Source organism: Protomyctophum parallelum (genome assembly GCF_964188405.1).
Source record: "Protomyctophum parallelum genome assembly, chromosome: 14".
NCBI classification, from domain to species: Eukaryota; Metazoa; Chordata; class Actinopteri; order Myctophiformes; family Myctophidae; genus Protomyctophum; species Protomyctophum parallelum.
In genome coordinates this window covers 27,359,474-27,380,968 of record NC_139709.1, presented here as the reverse complement: position 1 = coordinate 27,380,968, position 21,495 = coordinate 27,359,474, and positions in this window count along the sequence as shown.

Genomic DNA, 21,495 nt, shown 5'->3' with positions numbered 1-21,495 from the left:
CTTTCCAGTGTTCTTCTCCAAAACATGCTCAAGAGTGAAAGTATACAGATCTCAGCTGGGTTTGAACTCACAACCTCTGGCTCACAGACACATTGCCTTAACACTGGGAGCCACTGAGCTCTCTGAGATTCCTCATAGTTTGGCTTCTCATTAGTGTGGTTGCCCGAATGGGCAACCAGACTCTTGTAACTGTGACACTTTATTATTTCACTGGAGTAGTCTTTATTTTGACGCTTTATACCTCCCACACTGTACGCTGTACGCACTTGAGCCATATGTCAAATTGACCGGAAAAATCGGGAATCGTGTGCTTGTATTTTGTTAAGAGAAATGTTGTATAGTTTAATTGATATGAATTTATTAGTGAATTAAATTTCCCCATTGACATGAATGGGAAAAGGCAAAAATTCACATTCAAGTATTTGTTCCTCGGAGACTGTAATCACTATAGTTACAAAACTTTTAGGGATAATTCCACATTATCCCTAAAATTATTTAACCTTAAAATTTTATCGGTCGGCCTCATGGTGGCGCTATAACAGCCCACTTTACCTTTTGGCTTATAACTCTTGAACCATAGGTCGTAAAATAAAAAATATTTTTTCCCTGGATTCCTTGGGTCATGACGCATCTCCCCATATAGGCCACGCCCATTTCCGCCATGATAGATTTTCCGCCATTTTGAATTTTGTCCAAAACACACTTTTTGCTTTTCCTCCTACAGATTTTGTCCAAATCTCACAGAAATCGGCACACGTGATCTCTGGACCCATCCAATTAAAACTGAACTGCAGAATTTTGAAAGTGCGTATCGTTCGGCCGTAATCGTCTTCCGAAGTTAGTAGGAGGGGCCTATATCACAAAAAATGCCATAAATCACGAACGGAATGTCCAATCCATCCCACATTTCAATCACATGTCAAAGCAATTCCATTTTCATCCATAGGGGGCGCCGCAAATGCGAGAAATGTAACCGTTTGTCGCAAAAACATGAATTTCGGGGGTTAAATCCCCTCCGAATTACTTACGCATGATCTAAGGCGTGACTTGAAATTGTAATTGGCTGGCAATACTAGTGGGAGGGGCATATGTAAGCCACTGCGGCAACCACACTCTGCAATTTTTTTAAATTTGTGATGCCTTTGACAGATGTTTGCAGAAGTCGTTCAGTTATTGTTACATCATTTTGTAATTAACCTCTTAAGTCCTACATAATATATACACTTAGTCGCACAACAATGTTCAATTGTAAAAATGGCTGATCTACAAACTCACAACACAGCATTGTGAGGCTGTTTTTGAACATTTGTAAAGGATAATTTCACATGTTTCAAGTGATTAAAGGATGGATGGCTTTGCTGGCATTTAATGTGAATCACCACCAGCCCAGGTGAAATGTATGCATAGTTCTTGTGAGGCTGGAATCTATTTTACAGTATGGCTCTAGATGCGGAACATAGAAATGTTATGTCAGATTTTCACATTCAGAACCGTGTTAATCAGACCAGTGTGTGTCCATGTGGAAACCTCGTATGAATCTGATCTCAGGTCAGAATGGGTTAATCAGACCAGTGTGTGTCCATGTGGAAACCTCGTATGAATCTGATCTCAGGTCAGAATGGGTTAAATACTACTGAAGTTTCACTTGTAAGTTTGGGTAAGAAACTGTTTTTTTTTTTGCAGAGACTTTTTGTCTAATCACGTGGTCTGGTTCTTTATTTTCTTTACTTTATACGATAAAGCGTCCAGTACAGGAGTTATGTACAATTTGTCAATTTGCAGGTATTTAGAACAAAATTATAGACTCAAAATCTATACATGCTGCAAGTGCTCCGTCTTCCAATAAATAAGGTTTATCAAGTAGAAATACATGTTTGGTTATGGTGACATACATTTTGTGCGTTGTACATTTACATGACATTGGCAGTTATAAATAAAATTGATATAAATTAACATGTTTTGAGTACTGAGTTATTTCACCGAGCTGGTCAGTTCAGGTGAAGAAGTTTAAATGGTTTAATGTTTGAAATTATGTTAATTTATTTATTATTAGCCAAATTTGTTTGATACATATCAAGTAGTGTCTAATGGGGGTCTAATGGGGGCTCAACAAATGTGGATTTGGGAACAACTGCAGACTGCTTCCCATATGATGAATTTAGCTACATAGAAATGTCTATTTGTATGTCTCTAAATGTTTGTATGTCTTTAAATGTTTTGATGAATTGAACAATGTGGACCCTGTTGTAAACAAGTGTAATGCTTAATTGGGTCGTCCACTCACAGTTGACAGTCTTTGTATTGAGTTTGTGCTTAAAATGTACTGTAAATTCTACAAACTGTTAATAGATATTTCAATCAATCAATCAATCTGCAGTACAGTATTACGTTATTAACAGATCCCTGATTGATCTAAAACGAATCCACAAATCACCAACAACACAGCAATAAGGCATTAAAACGTTTCCTTTGGAAAGTCAGAAAGTGACGTGCAAAATAAAAAATAAAATCTGCCAATTTATACACACTATGTTACACGTATACCGACGGTAGGATACCGTGTCTTTTAGGGGCGTTTCTGTGGTCAAGATAGGGCTTTTTTTTGGTACTGTAGCCTACCTGTCAGTTCTGCTGCTGGAGTCGGGTCTTCATGTAGGCTATAGCCTATGTGGTCTTCAATGTATAGCCTATGTGGCGTGAACACTAAATCCAGGCTAAAATCGCGAGATAGTCAGCAAGTCATTAATTACAGAAGTATTTCACACACCTTTGATTCGCTGTAATAAAGGAACTAAAAGGTGATCATGAAGCAGAGGGAAACACAAAAGTCAGTTGGCAGCGCCACAGCCCAGCGACACCCACGTTGTGGCCAGAAATGTCACTCCGTTTGTAAGCTAAAGGATCCCACATAATGTAGGTTTGTAATAATGTTGTTTTTTTGATGAATTGAACAATGTGGACTTTTGATGAATTGAACAATGTGGACCCTCTAAAACAAGTGTAATGCTTAATTGGGTCGTCCACTCACAGTTAACAGTCTTTGTATTGAGTTTGTGCTTGAAATGTACTGTAATTCTACAAACTATTAATAAAATATTTAAATCAATCAATCAAACCAGAGCTAGACTACACCATGATATATTATTAGGAGTACAATAACTTTGCATTGTGAATAAAAAGGTATAGCCACAGTGGGGTTGCAGTGTAATGTAATGCTGAAGGTTTAATCACAGGGCTGTCTGCTTTATGTACTATGATTAAACGTGCATTCTGGTATTGTGAATCAATGATTGAGAAAAACATCAGAGGGGTTTGAACCCGTGAAGTTATATAAAGTTTAATTCAAAGTCGGGTGTCTAAACCGCTAGACCACTGAGGACGCTGCCAGGAAGGGGACTCATGTCTGTATTGACTATTTATAAGCCGTGACGTAACCCGCTTCCGGGTCTTACTCAAGAAAGCTCCACGTCCTCGCGGGCGTGGCCTCACGTCATACCCGGAAGGAAGTGCCGCCCCCCCTCAAATCAAGAAAGCTCCACGTCCTCGCGGGCGTGGCCTCACGTCATACCCGGAAGGAAGTGCCGCCCCCTCTCAAATCAAGAAAGCTCCACGTCCTCGCGGGCGTGGCCTCAAGTCATACCCGGAAGGAAGTGCCGCCCCCCCTCAAATCAAGAAAGCTCCACGTCCTCGCGGGCGTGGCCTCACGTCATACCCGGAAGGAAGTGCCGCCCCCCCTCAAATACGGAAGAGACGCGTGGAGGGGGTTTTGCTCAGTGTTGTTTTGCCACGTCACCATGTCGGTCGTCGTCGTGTCCGCAGCAAGCAGGTACGTTCAATGTTATTTAATACTTAACGTTGTTGTTGTTCAAACATCTGTGATCACTTTATATGTTAACTTGTTGTGATGTTTATATATTATGTTCGTGCCACTCTGTAAAACCGTGTTCCAGTAGCCCAATGGTTACTGTCGGCGCCTAGTAGACAACAGGGCCCGGGTTCGAGTCCCCATCGAGGACTGAGAGTTAGCTTCATTCTTACCAAACTAGCACAATTGTTTTAGCTTTTCTCGTCGAGGTCCATTATTCATTCAGTATTTGAGCCTAAAAATGGTGGTCCCGTGGCTCAGATACGGAATGAATAAAGGACCTCGACTTGATGCAAACAAACAGTGTTGTGTTTGTTAAGAAGAAAATAAACTCGGTCATCGACTGGGAAGTGAACCCGGGCCCTACCATCGGCTTAACCATTCGGCTACTGGATCATGGTTTTATAAAGTAGTAGTAGTAACATATATGAACACAACACAGTAGGAACAAAGCATTCTGGGATGCACGCTAGTTCGTTAGCTAGCTAGCGTGCTGCCGTCGTGAACGTGCACAATGATAGTCAACGGACCAGCGCGTTCATGTGTTTGGGGCCAGGCTGCAATACCTTCATTCGGCCACTATGTCCATTTCGCCTCAGGGTTTCCTCTGGGTGCCTTCTCTATTCATAATATACTCTATGCTCACAATGGTGGTCCGTGGCTGAATAAATAATCGACTAGAGGTGAACAGAGTAGTGTTTAGATGGTTCTGTTATGACTGCATGCTGTAGTGTTTAGATGGTTCTGTTATGACTGAATGTTGTAGTATTTAGATGGTTCTGTTATGACTTCCCCTCTGCATGTTGTAGTGTTTAGATGGTTCTGTTATGACTTCTCCTCTGCATGCTGTAGTGTTTAGATGGTTCTGTTATGACTGCATGTCGTAGTATTACTATTTAGATGGTTCTGTTATGACTTCCCCTCTGCATGTTGTAGTATTTAGATGGTTCTGTTATGACTTCTCCTCTGCATGCTGTAGTGTTTAGATGGTTCTGCTATGACTTCTCCTCTGCATGTTGTAGTGTTTAGATGGTTCTGTTATGACTTCTCCTCTGCATGCTGTAGTGTTTAGATGGTTCTGTTATGACTGAATGTTGTAGTATTTAGATGGTTCTGTTATGACTTCCCCTCTGCATGTTGTAGTGTTTAGATGGTTCTGTTATGACTTCTCCTCTGCATGCTGTAGTGTTTAGATGGTTCTGTTATGACTGCATGTCGTAGTATTTAGATGGTTCTGTTATGACTTCCCCTCTGCATGTTGTAGTGTTTAGATGGTTCTGTTATGACTTCTCCTCTGCATGCTGTAGTATTTAGATGGTTCTGTTATGACTTCTCCTCTGCATGCTGTAGTATTTAGATGGTTCTGTTATGACTTCCCCTCTGCATGCTGTAGTGTTTAGATGGTTCTGTTATGACTTCTCCTCTGCATGCTGTAGTATTTAGATGGTTCTGTTATGACTTCTCTGCATGTTGTAGTATTTAGATGGTTCTGTTATGACTTCTCCTCTGCATGCTGTAGTGTTTAGATGGTTCTGTTATGACTTCTCCTCTGCATGCTGTAGTGTTTAGATGGTTCTGCTATGACTTCTCCTCTGCATGTTGTAGTGTTTAGATGGTTCTGTTATGACTTCTCCTCTGCATGCTGTAGTGTTTAGATGGTTCTGCTATGACTTCCCCTCTGCATGTTGTAGTGTTTAGATGGTTCTGTTATGACTTCTCCTCTGCATGCTGTAGTATTTAGATGGTTCTGTTATGACTTCTCCTCTGCATGCTGTAGTATTTAGATGGTTCTGTTATGACTTCCCCTCTGCATGCTGTAGTGTTTAGATGGTTCTGTTATGACTTCTCCTCTGCATGCTGTAGTATTTACTATTTAGATGGTTCTGTTATGACTTCTCTGCATGTTGTAGTATTTAGATGGTTCTGTTATGACTTCTCCTCTGCATGCTGTAGTGTTTAGATGGTTCTGTTATGACTTCTCCTCTGCATGCTGTAGTGTTTAGATGGTTCTGCTATGACTTCTCCTCTGCATGTTGTAGTGTTTAGATGGTTCTGTTATGACTTCTCCTCTGCATGCTGTAGTGTTTAGATGGTTCTGTTATGACTTCTCCTCTGCATGCTGTAGTGTTTAGATGGTTCTGTTATGACTTCTCCTCTGCATGTTGTAGTGTTTAGATGGTTCTGTTATGACTTCTCCTCTGCATGTTGTAGTGTTTAGATGGTTCTGTTATGACTTCTCCTCTGCATGCTGTAGTGTTTAGATGGTTCTGTTATGACTTCTCCTCTGCATGTTGTAGTGTTTAGAATGGGGGTGGGCAACTTTGACGATAGAGACTATATTTCCACAGTCCACTATATTTCCACTCTCACTCCAGAGGGCCACGTTGCATATTACTGTTGTAGCAAAAATAGCCGATGTACAAGCTCAAAACGCGTCGCAGTGCAACGCGTTTGGGGCTTATTGATCAGCTATTTTTTCCCCAAGACGGTGGATTGTGGCCCATGCCTTCCTGCTGTTATTTGTCATGTTGGTGTTCTCTATATCTTTTCGTCCTGGGCATGACGTTAAACTGTTCCGTTCGAGAGGACCGGCGACCCTCGAATGTAAACAGCCACGAAAGGAAACTATGTGTGTGTGAGGTGTTCTCTATCATTTCATTCCAGTACTACTACTTTGGGTAGTGGCTGGACGTTTGTGTAGATATTGAAAAGGAGGGGGCGAGCAGGCTACCTTGTGGTAGGCCGTTCTTTTGGGCTTTCCATTTACTCCTCTGGTCATTTAACTGGACATAGAAGCGCCTGTTGTTGAGGAGGCTTTTCCTGACCATTGTGCGGTGTTGGACAGTGTCGTAGGCAGCAGAGAGATCTCTGAATGCTGCTCCAGTTATTTGTTTTCCCTCAAACCCATCCTCAATGTGTTGGTTGAGGTTGAGCTCTGTCCAGCACAGGAGCGGCCAGGACGGAAACCACCTTGGTCTTTAGTCAGCTTGGTGTCTATGAGTGGCAAGAGGCGTTGGAGTAGCAGCCTCTCTTCTAGGTGATGCAGAGGAGGGAAATGGGTCGGTAGCTCTTTGTGGATAATGGGTCTTTGCCAGGTTTAAGGATTGCAACCACTTTGGCCTTTTCCCAGACAGAAGGGATGGTTTTCTGTGCTATGCATGTGTTCAGCATCCCCACAAGCCAGGTCTTTGCGTTGGGTCTCAGGTGCTGTAACATTTCTGCCAGTAGGTCATCAATCCCTGCTGCTTTTCCGGGTTTCAACTTTCCCATTGCAGTTTCAAGTTCTTCTAGGTCGAAGGGTTTGGTTTGAGGGCTGGCTGATTGTGCTTGGTCTGATACCACTGCGCAATGGTATTCTCCTGTGGGTCGGTGGCGGTCTTGGTCACAACTGGTGGCCAACAGTTGTAACCAACACCGCCACCGACTCACATAGAATACCATCGCACAGTGGTATCAGACCAACCACAATCAGCCAGCCCTCAAACCAAACCCTTCGACTTAGAAGAACGTGAAACTGCAATGGGAAAGTTGAAACCCGGAAAAGCAGCAGGGATTGATGGCATACTGGCAGAAATGATACAGCACCTGGGACCTAACGCAAGGACCTGGCTTGTGGGGATGCTGAACACATGCATAGCACAGAAAACCATCCCTTCTGTTTGGAAAAAGGCCGAAGTGGTTGCAATCCCTAAACCTGGCAAAGACCCATTATCCCCGAAGAGCTACCGACCCATTTCCCTCCTGCATCACCTACAAGCTCTATGAGAGGCACTAACATTTCTGAACAGACTATATTTACATCAATATGTCTGGGTCCCCACCTACTCACTCAGGGTTGACGTGTCACACCTGCAGTGATGGGAGGGGTACCAAAATGTGGTGTTTTGATTGGTTGATGGGGGCACTCCCTTAGTATAAAAGTGTATGTTTTGTGTACACATGACCTGATGAAGATCAAATAGATCGAAACGTTGTCAGTATTTCAATACAGAACGTTTTTTTTATACCTGTGAAGTGCGGGCTCCATCCAATACCTACACCAGTTGTGATGCAACAGAGTTTGCTGTGACCGTTGTGAATTATGGGTGGTGTGGTTTTTGCCAAGACGGTGGATTGTGGCTCATGCCTTCCTGCTGTTATTTGTCATGTTGGTGTTCTCTATATCTTTTCGTCCTGGGCATGACGTTAAACTGTTCCGTTCGAGAGTACCAGCGACCCTCGAATGTAAACGGCCACGAAAGGAAATTATGTGTGTGTGAGGTGTTCTCTATGGGTTGGGTTTCAGGTGGTTGTATTGTAGTAGCTTGACATTTCTTGGAGGGCACTTTCAAGGACAGACTCAATCTTCTGGAAGTCTGCTTGTTGGGTCGTAATGCAGAGGTTGTCGGCGTAGATGAAATGCTGGCATTAGGCATTGGGTAGTGGCTGGTCGTTTGTGTAGATATTGAAAAGGAGGGGGGCGAGCACACTACCTTGTGGGAGGCCGTTCTTTTGGGCTTTCCATTTACTCCTCTGGTCATTTAACTGGACATAGAAGCGCCTGTTGTTGAGGAGGCTTTTCCTGACCATTGTGCGGTGTTGGACAGTGTCGTAGGCAGCAGAGAGATCTCTGAATGCTGCTCCAGTTATTTGTTTCCCCTCAAACCCATCCTCAATGTGTTGGGTGAGGTTGAGCTCTGTCCAGCACAGGAGCGGCTGGGACGGAAACCAGCTTGGTCTTTAGTCAGCTTGGTATCTATGAGTGGCAACGAGGCGTTGGAGTAGCAGCTTCTCATATAGCCTTGTAGGTGATGCAGAGGGAAATGGGTCGGTAGCTCTTTGTGGATAATGGGTCTTTGCCAGGTTTAAGGATTGCAACCACTTTGGCCTTTTCCCAGACAGAAGGGATGGTTTTCTGTGCTATGCATGTGTTCAGCATCCCCACAAGCCAGGTCTTTGCTTTGGGTCCCAGGTGCTGTAACATTTCTGCCAGTAGGTCATCAATCCCTGCTGCTTTTCCGGGTTTCAACTTTCCCATTGCAGTTTCAAGTTCTTCTAGGTCGAAGGGTTTGGTTTGAGGGCTGGCTGATTGTGCTTGGTCTGATACCACTGCGCAATGGTATTCTCCTGTGGGTCGGTGGCGGTCTTGGTCACAACTGGTGGCCAACAGTTGTAACCAACACCGCCACCGACTCACATAGAATACCATCGCACAGTGGTATCAGACCAACCACAATCAGCCAGCCCTCAAACCAAACCCTTCGACTTAGAAGAACGTGAAACTGCAATGGGAAAGTTGAAACCCGGAAAAGCAGCAGGGATTGATGGCATACTGGCAGAAATGATACAGCACCTGGGACCTAACGCAAGGACCTGGCTTGTGGGGATGCTGAACACATGCATAGCACAGAAAACCATCCCTTCTGTTTGGAAAAAGGCCGAAGTGGTTGCAATCCCTAAACCTGGCAAAGACCCATTATCCCCGAAGAGCTACCGACCCATTTCCCTCCTGCATCACCTACAAGCTCTATGAGAGGCACTAACATTTCTGAACAGACTATATTTACATCAATATGTCTGGGTCCCCACCTACTCACTCAGGGTTGACGTGTCACACCTGCAGTGATGGGAGGGGTACCAAAATGTGGTGTTTTGATTGGTTGATGGGGGCACTCCCTTAGTATAAAAGTGTATGTTTTGTGTACACATGACCTGATGAAGATCAAATAGATCGAAACGTTGTCAGTATTTCAATACAGAACGTTTTTTTTATACCTGTGAAGTGCGGGCTCCATCCAATACCTACACCAGTTGTGATGCAACAGAGTTTGCTGTGACCGTTGTGAATTATGGGTGGTGTGGTTTTTGCCAAGACGGTGGATTGTGGCTCATGCCTTCCTGCTGTTATTTGTCATGTTGGTGTTCTCTATATCTTTTCGTCCTGGGCATGACGTTAAACTGTTCCGTTCGAGAGTACCAGCGACCCTCGAATGTAAACGGCCACGAAAGGAAATTATGTGTGTGTGAGGTGTTCTCTATGGGTTGGGTTTCAGGTGGTTGTATTGTAGTAGCTTGACATTTCTTGGAGGGCACTTTCAAGGACAGACTCAATCTTCTGGAAGTCTGCTTGTTGGGTCGTAATGCAGAGGTTGTCGGCGTAGATGAAATGCTGGCATTAGGCATTGGGTAGTGGCTGGTCGTTTGTGTAGATATTGAAAAGGAGGGGGGCGAGCACACTACCTTGTGGGAGGCCGTTCTTTTGGGCTTTCCATTTACTCCTCTGGTCATTTAACTGGACATAGAAGCGCCTGTTGTTGAGGAGGCTTTTCCTGACCATTGTGCGGTGTTGGACAGTGTCGTAGGCAGCAGAGAGATCTCTGAATGCTGCTCCAGTTATTTGTTTCCCCTCAAACCCATCCTCAATGTGTTGGGTGAGGTTGAGCTCTGTCCAGCACAGGAGCGGCTGGGACGGAAACCAGCTTGGTCTTTAGTCAGCTTGGTATCTATGAGTGGCAACGAGGCGTTGGAGTAGCAGCTTCTCATATAGCCTTGTAGGTGATGCAGAGGGAAATGGGTCGGTAGCTCTTTGTGGATAATGGGTCTTTGCCAGGTTTAAGGATTGCAACCACTTTGGCCTTTTCCCAGACAGAAGGGATGGTTTTCTGTGCTATGCATGTGTTCAGCATCCCCACAAGCCAGGTCTTTGCGTTGGGTCCCAGGTGCTGTAACATTTCTGCCAGTAGGTCATCAATCCCTGCTGCTTTTCCGGGTTTCAACTTTCCCATTGCAGTTTCAAGTTCTTCTAGGTCGAAGGGTTTGGTTTGAGGGCTGGCTGATTGTGCTTGGTCTGATACCACTGCGCAATGGTATTCTCCTGTGGGTCGGTGGCGGTCTTGGTCACAACTGGTGGCCAACAGTTGTAACCAACACCGCCACCGACTCACATAGAATACCATCGCACAGTGGTATCAGACCAACCACAATCAGCCAGCCCTCAAACCAAACCCTTCGACTTAGAAGAACGTGAAACTGCAATGGGAAAGTTGAAACCCGGAAAAGCAGCAGGGATTGATGGCATACTGGCAGAAATGATACAGCACCTGGGACCTAACGCAAGGACCTGGCTTGTGGGGATGCTGAACACATGCATAGCACAGAAAACCATCCCTTCTGTTTGGAAAAAGGCCGAAGTGGTTGCAATCCCTAAACCTGGCAAAGACCCATTATCCCCGAAGAGCTACCGACCCATTTCCCTCCTGCATCACCTACAAGCTCTATGAGAGGCACTAACATTTCTGAACAGACTATATTTACATCAATATGTCTGGGTCCCCACCTACTCACTCAGGGTTGACGTGTCACACCTGCAGTGATGGGAGGGGCACCAAAATGTGGTGTTTTGATTGGTTGATGGGGGCACTCCCTTAGTATAAAAGTGTATGTTTTGTGTACACATGACATGATGAAGATCAAATAGATCGAAACGTTGTCAGTATTTCAATACAGAACGTTTTTTTTTTATACCTGTGATGTGCGGGCTCCATCCAATACCTACACCAGTTGTGATGCAACAGAGTTTGCTGTGACTGTTGTGAATTATGGGTGGTGTGGTCTTTGCCAAGACGGTGGATTGTGGCTCATGCCTTCCTGCTGTTATTTGTCATGTTGGTGTTCTCTATATCTTTTCGTCCTGGGCATGACGTTAAACTGTTCCGTTCGAGAGGACCGGCGACCCTCGAATGTAAACGGCCACGAAAGGAAACTATGTGTGTGTGTGAGGTGTTCTCTATCATTTCATTCCAGTACTACTACTTTGGGTAGTGGCTGGACATTTGTGTAGATATTGAAAAGGAGGGGGCGAGCAGGCTACCTTGTGGTAGGCCGTTCTTTTGGGCTTTCCATTTACTCCTCTGGTCATTTAACTGGACATAGAAGCGCCTGTTGTTGAGGAGGCTTTTCCTGACCATTGTGCGGTGTTGGACAGTGTCGTAGGCAGCAGAGAGATCTCTGAATGCTGCTCCAGTTATTTGTTTTCCCTCAAACCCATCCTCAATGTGTTGGGTGAGGTTGAGCTCTGTCCAGCACAGGAGCGGCCTGGACGGAAACCAGCTTGGTCTTTAGTCAGCTTGGTGTCTATGAGTGGTATGAGGCGTTGGAGTAGCAGCCTCTCTTGTAGGTGATGCAGAGGAGGGAAATGTGTCGGTAGCTCTTTGAGGATGATGGGTCTTTGCCAGGTTTGGGGATTGCAACCACTTTGGCCTTTCTCCAGACAGAAGGGATGGTTTTCTGTGCCATGCATTTATTCAGTATCCCCACGAGCCAGGTCTTTGTGCTAGGTCCCAGGTGCTGTATCATTTCTGCCAGTATGTCATCAATCCCTGCTGCTTTTCCGGGTTTCAACTTTCCCATTGCAGTTTCGAGTTCTTCTAGGTCGAAGGGTTTGGTTTGAGGGCTGGCTGATTGAGGTTGGTCTGATACCACTGTGTGATGGTATTCTCCTGTTGATCGTTGGCGGTCTTGGTCACAACTGGTGGCCAACAGTCGTAACCAACACCGCCACCGACCCACATAGAATACCATCGCACAGTGGTATCAGACCAACCACAATCAGCCAGTCCTCAAACCAAACCCTTCGACCTAGAAGAACTTGAAACTGCAATGGGAAAGTTGAAACCCGGAAAAGCAGCAGGGATTGATGACATGCTGGAAGAAATGATACAGCACCTGGGACCTAGCGCAAAGACCTGGCTTGTGGGGATGCTGAACACGTGCATGGCACAGAAAACCATCCCTTCTGTCTGGAGAAAGGCCAAAGTGGTTGCAATCCATAAACCTGGCAAAGACCCATTATCCCCGAAGAGCTACCGACCCATTTCCTTCCTCTGCATCACCTACAAGCTCTATGAGAGACACTAACATTTCTGAACAGACTATATTTACATCAATATGTCTGGGTCCCCACCTACTCACTCAGGGTTGACGTGTCACACCTGCAGTGATGGGAGGGGCACCAAAATGTGGTGTTTTGATTGGTTGATGGGGGCACTCCCTTAGTATAAAAGTGTATGTTTTGTGTACACATGACCTGATGAAGATCAAATAGATCGAAACGTTGTCAGTATTTCAATACAGAACGTTTTTTTTATACCTGTGATGTGCGGGCTCCATCCAATACCTACACCAGTTGTGTTGCAACATAGTTTGCTGTGACTGTTGTGAATTATGGGTGGTGTGGTCTTTGCCAAGACGGTGGATTGTGGCTCATGCCTTCCTGCTGTTATTTGTCATGTTGGTGTTCTCTATATCTTTTCGTCCTGGGCATGACGTTAAACTGTTCCGTTCGAGAGGACCGGCGACCCTCAAATGTAAACAGGAGTAGCAGCCTCTCTTGTAGGTGATGCAGAGGAGGGAAATGGGTCGGTAGCTCTTTGGGGATGATGGGTCTTTGCCAGGTTTGGGGATTGCAACCACTTTGGCCTTTCTCCAGACAGAAGGGATGGTTTTCTGTGCCATGCATGTATTCAGCATCCCTACGAGCCAGGTGTTTGCGTTAGGTTCCAGGTGCTGTATAATTTCTGCCAGTATGTCATCAATCCCTGCTGCTTTTCCGGGTTTCAACTTTCCCATTGCGGTTTCGAGTTCTTCTAGGTCGAAGGGTTTGGTTTGAGGGCTGGCTGATTGTGGTTGGTCTGATGCCACTGTGCAATGGTAATCTCCTGTGTGTCGGCGGCGGTGTTGGTTACGACTGTTGGCCACCAGTTGTGATGCAACAGAGTTCGCTGTGACCGTTGTGAATTATGGGTGGCTCCCTGAGGTCCTTGATCCCCATGGGGTCCAACAGTGGCCATTGAAGCGTGCACACACACATGCACACATGGACCTTTAAATGAACAACAACACAAAAACTAAGGCGCTGGTGTCGGACTTCTGGTTTACCGGAACGGGGTTCAACTCCCTGCAGTGCCCTGCTCAATGTGTTGTATTTCATTCATTGGTCCATGGTCTCAGGTCATTGAGCGGCGCGCTATAGTGCGCGATTCTTCATCTCCATCCAATAACTACACCAGTTGTGACGCAATAGAGTTTGCTGTGACCGTTGTGAATTATGGGTGGTGTGGTCTTTGCCAAGACGGTGGATTGTGGCCCATGCCTTCCTGCTGTTATTTGTCATGTTGGTGTTCTCTATATCTTTTCGTCCTGGGCATGACGTTAAACTGTTCCGTTCGAGAGGACCGGCGACCCTCGAATGTAAACAGCCACAAAAGGAAACTATGTGTGTGTGAGGTGTTCTCTATCATTTAATTCCAGACTTTCCTTCGTTCATTCCCAACTTCACTGTCTATCTCCTGTGTTCTCCATTCATCTTGAGCGATACACAGTCGTCTGATGTGCGGGGGGAGGTGCCGGCTAGCGCATAAAGGCACGGGACAGGTGTTGTCTTGACGCATCCCGTGTTGATGCGACAGGTGTCATTTAGGGCTGTGTCGACCAATTTGGTGTGACGTGATCGGCTCCAGCTTGAGCAGGCATACTCTGCTGTAGAGAAAGACAGGGCCATGGCAGTTGCACAGATTGTTTGTGGGTCTGCGCCCCTCTTGGATTTCACTAGTTTTCACAGGATGTTATTGTGGGTGTTGACCGTGGCTTTTGTGTTCTCCAGGTGTTTTTTGAAGAAGAGTGTCCTGTCCAGTGTAACTCCAAGATACATGGGGTGGGTATGGTTGGAGAGTTTGTGACCATCCCAAGTGACGCTCAGTTCTTTTTTCGTGTCTCGGTTCCTCAGGTGGAAGCTGCATAGTTGGGTTTGTGTGTCTTTCTTTTTCTGTCTTTCTTTCTTAGGACGGAGATCAAGGTAGACGCCGTTGGAAGGCTCAACACAAGCCGGTGCCCCTAGAGATCCATCCCAAAGCTTCCCTCAGGGAGCCCAGCATGCCAGCTAGCCAGCAAGCCTGCCCAGTCAGCGAACGCAGCCAGTCAGCTCCGCCAGTCAGCCAGTGTAGATAGTCAGGCTGCCAAGCCAGAGCATATCAGCCCTTGCAGTCAGCCACTGCAGCCATGCCAGCCTTGCTCAGTCAGCTCAGCCAGGCCTCTCTCGAGGCCTGGCTCTCTGTCTGCCTGGCCCGGTCTGCCCCGCCCTGCCTTGCAGCAACAGAACCAGCCTTTCTGGCAAGCCAGCCAGCTCAGAATGCGAGCTGAGCAAGCCAGTGCAGCAACAAGCCCAGACTAGGTTACTGCAGCCTTACTGTGCAGCCACAGCCACTCAGCGGAGATCAGCAGGAGCTGGCCAGGCTCCAACCCTTGCAGCGCAGCCTTAGGCCGGATAGTCCCCCTGCCTGCACTTTGTTGCCTTCCTGGCCTGTCTGCCTGCCTAGGCGCCTCGGTCTTCCTGTCTGTCTGCCTTGGCCTGCCTGTCTGAAACTGGTTAAGACTAACTGCGTGCTTGCCAGCTGCGCTGGCTTGCTGAGCTCGTATTCTGAGCTGGCTGGCTTGCTAGCAAGGCTGGTTCTGTTGCTGCAAGGCAGGGCAGGGCAGACCGGGTCCGGCAGACAGAGAGCCAGGCCTCGAGAGAGGCCTGGCTGAGCTGACTGAGCAAGGCTGGTATGGCTGCAATGGCGGACTGCAAGGGCTGATATGCTCTGGCTTGTCAGCCTGACTTTCTACACTGGCTGACTGGCGGAGCTGGCTGGCTGCGTTGGCTGACTGGGCGGGCTTGCTGGCTAGCTGGCTTGCTGGACTCCCTGAGGGAAGCTTTGGGATGGATCTCTAGGGGCATCGGCTTGTGTTGAGCCTTCCAACGGCGTCTACCTTGATCTTCATCCTAAGAAAGACAGACAGAAAAAGAAAGACACACACAAAGTCAACTATGCAGCTTCCACATGAGGAAGGCAGGCAGGAAGGCAGGCACGCAGGCACAAGCTGCCTGCGTGCTTGCTTCGCCCTCCAGTTGCTGCTCCAGTTATTTGTTTTCTCTCAAACCCATCCTCAATGTGTTGGGTGAGGTTGAGCTCTGTCCAGCACAGGACGGGACGGAAACCACCTTGGTCTTTAGTCAGCTTGGTGTCTATGAGTGGTATGAGGCGTTGGAGTAGCAGCCTCTCTTGTAGGTGATGCAGAGGAGGGAAATGGGTCGGTAGCTCTTTGAGGATGATGGGTCTTTGCCAGGTTTGGGGATTGCAACCACTTTGGCCTTTCTCCAGACAGAAGGGATGGTTTTCTGTGCCATGCATGTGTTCAGCATCCCCACGAGCCAGGTCTTTGCGTTAGGTTCCAGGTGCTGTATCATTTCTGCCAGTATGTCATCAATCCCTGCTGCTTTTCCGGGTTTCAACTTTCCCATTGCAGTTTCGAGTTCTTCTAGGTCGAAGGGTTTGGTTTGAGAGCTGGCTGATTGTGGTTGGTCTGATACCACTGTGCGATTGTATTCTCCTTTGGGTCGGCGGCGGTGTTGGTTACGACTGTTGGCCACCAGTTGTGATGCAACAGAGTTCGCTGTGACCGTTGTGAATTATGGGTGGCTCCCTGAGGTCCTTGATCCCCATGGGGTCCAACAGTGGTGAAGCGTGCACACACACATGCACACATGCACCTACACACGCACAGGCGCACATGCGTATGCACACCTGGACCTTTAAATGAACAACAACACAAAAACTAAGGCACTGGTGTCGGACTTCTGGTTTACCGGAACGGGGTTCAACTCCCTGCAGTGCCCTGCTCAAATGTGTTGTATTTCATTCATTGGTCCATGGTCTCAGGTCATTGAGCGGTGCGCTATTGTGCGCGATTCTTCATCATTGTTGAGGATTTTTTAAAGGTGAAAATCAAGGAAAAGCAAAAGGCTATAGTCCATGGTCACGGACCGCATACTGGTCAAGGTCATTTATACTGGGGAAGATCATTTACTAGTCTTGTAAAGGTCATTTACACTGGTCAAGGTCATTTACTAGTCTCATGAAGGTAATTTATACTGGTCACAGTCATATACTGGTCACGGTCATTTCTACTGGTGAAGGTCATTTATACTGGTCAAGGTCATTTGTACTTGTCAAGGTCATTTATACTGGTCAAGGTCATTTACTAGCCTTATTGAAGGTAATTTATACTGCTCAAGGTCATTGATATTGGTCAAGGTCATTAAGTGGCACGCTATAGTGCGCGATTCTTCATCATTGTTGAGGATTTGAAAAAAGGTTAAATCGCAGAAAAGCGAAAGGCTAAAGTCCATGGTCACGGAGGGCATACTATAGTATGTTGTTTTTCATTTTTTGGTGGTGTGCGGGCTCCATCCAATAACTACACCAGTTGTGATGCAATAGAGTTTGCTGTGACCGTTGTGAATTATGGGTGGTGTGGTCTTTGCCAAGACGGTGGATTGTGGCCCATGCCTTCCTGCTGTTATTTGTCATGTTGGTGTTCTCTATATCTTTTCGTCCTGGGCATGACGTTAAACTGTTCCGTTCGAGAGGACCGGCGACCCTCGAATGTAAACAGCCACAAAAGGAAACTATGTGTGTGTGAGGTGTTCTCTATCATTTCATTCCAGACTTTCCTTCGTTCATTCCCAACTTCACTGTCTATCTCCTGTGTTCTCCATTCATCTTGAGCGATACACAGTCGTCTGATGTGCGGGGGGAGGTGCCGGCTAGCGCATAAAGGCACGGGACAGGTGTTGTCTTGACACATCCCGTGTTGATGCGACAGGTGTCATTTAGGGCTGTGTCGACCAATTTGGTGTGACGTGATCGGCTCCAGCTTGAGCAGGCATACTCTGCTGTAGAGAAAGACAGGGCCATGGCAGTTGCACAGATTGTTTGTGGGTCTGCGCCCCTCTTGGAGTTCACTAGTTTTCACAGGATGTTATTGTGGGTGTTGACCGTGGCTTTTGTGTTCTCCAGGTGTTTTTTGAAGAAGAGTGTCCTGTCCAGTGTAACTCCAAGATACATGGGGTGGGTATGGTTGGAGAGTTTGTGACCATCCCAAGTGACGCTCAGTTCTTTTTTCGCGTCTCGGTTCCTCAGGTGGAAGCTGCATAGTTGGGTTTGTGTGTGTCTTTCTTTTTCTGTCTTTCTTTCTTAGGACGGAGATCAAGGTAGACGCCGTTGAAGGCTCAACACAAGCCGATGCCCCTAGAGATCCATCCCAAAGCTTCCCTCAGGGAGCCCAGCAAGCCAGCTAGCCAGCAAGCCTGCCCAGTCAGCGAACGCAGCCAGTCAGCTCCGCCAGTCAGCCAGTGTAGAAAGTCAGGCTGCCAAGCCAGAGCATATCAGCCCTTGCAGTCAGCCACTGCAGCCATGCCAGCCTTGCTCAGTCAGCTCAGCCAGGCCTCTCTCGAGGCCTGGCTCTCTGTCTGCCTGGCCCGGTCTGCCCCGCCCTGCCTTGCAGCAACAGAACCAGCCTTTCTGGCAAGCCAGCCAGCTCAGAATGCGAGCTGAGCAAGCCAGTGCAGCAACAAGCCCAGACTAGGTTACTGCAGCCTTACTGTGCAGCCACAGCCACTCAGCGGAGATCAGCAGGAGCTGGCCAGGCTCCAACCCTTGCAGCGCAGCCTTAGGCCGGATAGTCCCCCTGCCTGCACTTTGTTGCCTTCCTGGCCTGTCTGCCTGCCTAGGCGCCTCGGTCTTCCTGTCTGTCTGCCTTGGCCTGCCTGTCTGAAACTGGTTAAGACTAACTGCGTGCTTGCCAGCTGCGCTGGCTTGCTGAGCTCGTATTCTGAGCTGGCTGGCTTGCTAGCAAGGCTGGTTCTGTTGCTGCAAGGCAGGGCAGGGCAGACCGGGCCAGGCAGACAGAGAGCCAGGCCTCGAGAGAGGCCTGGCTGAGCTGACTGAGCAAGGCTGGTATGGCTGCAATGGCGGACTGCAAGGGCTGATATGCTCTGGCTTGTCAGCCTGACTTTCTACACTGGCTGACTGGCGGAGCTGGCTGGCTGCGTTGGCTGACTGGGCGGGCTTGCTGGCTAGCTGGCTTGCTGGACTCCCTGAGGGAAGCTTTGGGATGGATCTCTAGGGGCATCGGCTTGTGTTGAGCCTTCCAACGGCGTCTACCTTGATCTTCATCCTAAGAAAGACAGACAGAAAAAGAAAGACACACACAAAGTCAACTATGCAGCTTCCACATGAGGAAGGCAGGCAGGAAGGCAGGCAGGCACGCAGGCAGGCACAAGCTGCCTGCGTGCTTGCTTCGCCCTCCAGTTGCTGCTCCAGTTATTTGTTTTCCCTCAAACCCATCCTCAATGTGTTGGGTGAGGTTGAGCTCTGTCCAGCACAGGACGGGACGGAAACCACCTTGGTCTTTAGTCAGCTTGGTGTCTATGAGTGGTATGAGGCGTTGGAGTAGCAGCCTCTCTTGTAGGTGATGCAGAGGAGGGAAATGGGTCGGTAGCTCTTTGAGGATGATGGGTCTTTGCCAGGTTTGGGGATTGCAACCACTTTGACCTTTCTCCAGACAGAAGGGATGGTTTTCTGTGCCATGCATGTGTTCAGCATCCCCACGAGCCAGGTCTTTGCGTTAGGTTCCAGGTGCTGTATAATTTTTGCCAGTATGTCATCAATCCCTGCTGCTTTTCCGGGTTTCGAGTTCTTCTAGGTCGAATGGTTTGGTTTGAGGGCTGGCTGATTGTGGTTGGTCTGATACCACTGTGCGATGGTATTCTCCTGTGGGTCGGCGGCGGTGTTGGTTACGACTGTTGGCCACCAGTTGTGATGCAACAGAGTTTGCTGTGACCGTTGTGAATTATGGGTGGCTCCCTGAGGTCCTTGATCGCCATTGGGTCCAACAGTGGTCATTGAAGCGTGCACACACACATGCACACATGCACCTACACACGCACAGGCGCACATGCGTATGCACACCTGGACCTTTAAATGAACAACAACACAAAAACTAAGGCACTGGTGTCGGACTTCTGGTTTACCGGAACGGGGTTCAACTCCCTGCAGTGCCCTGCTCAATGTGTTGTATTTCATTCATTGGTCCATGGTCTCAGGTCATTGAGCGGCGCGCTATAGTGCGCGATTCTTCATCATTGTTGAGGATTTTTTAAAGGTGAAAATCAAGGAAAAGCAAAAGGCTATAGTCCATGGTCACGGACCGCATACTGGTCAAGGTCATTTATACTGGTGAAGATCATTTACTAGTCTTATAAAGGTCATTTATACTGGTCAAGGTCATTTACTAGTCTCATGAAGGTCATGTATACTGGTCACAGTCATATACTGGTCACGGTCATTTCTACTGGTGAAGGTCATTTATACTGGTCAAGGTCATTTGTACTTGTCAAGGTCATTTATACTGGTCAAGGTCATTTACTAGTCTTATTGAAGGTAATTTATACTGCTCAAGGTCATTGATATTGGTCAAGGTCATTAAGTGGCACGCTATAGTGCACGATTCTTCATCATTGTTGAGGATTTGAAAAAAGGTTAAATCGCAGAAAAGCGAAAGGCTAAAGTCCATGGTCACGGAGGGCATACTATAGTATGTTGTTTTTCTTTTTTTGGTGGTGTGCGGGCTCCATCCAATAACTACACCAGTTGTGATGCAATAGAGTTTGCTGTGACCGTTGTGAATTATGGGTGGTGTGGTCTTTGCCAAGACGGTGGATTGTGGCCCATGCCTTCCTGCTGTTATTAGTGTGGTTGCCCGAATGGGCAACCAGACTCTAGTAATTGTAACACTTTATTATTAGTGTGGTTGCCTGAAGGCAACCATACTATTGTTTTTGTGACCTTTTATTGTGGGCTCGCCACAGCGAGCACACAATAGTTATTGCCAGCCTATATTTGTGGGCTCGCCTCAGCGAGCACACTATTGTTGTGGGCTCGCCACAGCGAGCACACAATAGTTCTTGTCAGTTTATATTTATTCTTCTTCTTTATTCCACCCTTTTTTTTGCGACCTTCTAACTTCAACATACTTTATGCTAGAAATGTAGTTCAAACTTCAAACTGTTCAGCTCTTTGCAGTGATGTGTGCTTGTATTTTTATTTTTACAAAGTTTTATACTTTTTATACTTTTTAACTTTTTAACTTTTTTTTACATTCTTTATAGTGAGAGTCGATGGAAAAAAGGTCCCATTTTTCACAGTTAACTTTTTTGAGCTCTTATTACTCCGTCATACTTTCACTTTGAAACTTCATTCAAACTTTATAATGTTCATCTATGTTTGAACTTTAATTGGTGAAAAAGTTGTTTTGAAAAAGTTTATACTTTTTAAAATATTTAACTTTATTTATAGTTTTTTCCTCCCATCGACAATGTATGGGATTTATCTCTAAATCAACCTCACTTTTGCAGCCTCATTACTCTGGCATACTTTGTCGTAGAAACGTGATTTAAACTTTAGAAAGCTCACACGACTCTGGACTTTTTCGTGGTTCAAACCGTATTCGAATACGTTAAACGTTTCGCCTAATTAGTGCCAACTTAGAGTGCGGGCTTCTTTCACTAGAGTGCGTAGAACAGAAAATCTTTCCTTGAAAATTTACCAAACAAATTGCCGTCCCGGCCAAAATATTCACTTTACACGCATGTTCTTTGGTCATTTTGTAGCCACACATGTCCTCTTTCACACAATGTGACCACCAAAACACAGAGACATACAGAATGTGAACTACGGCCTTTTAAGTGACACAAATACAGTCAATCTGCTCAT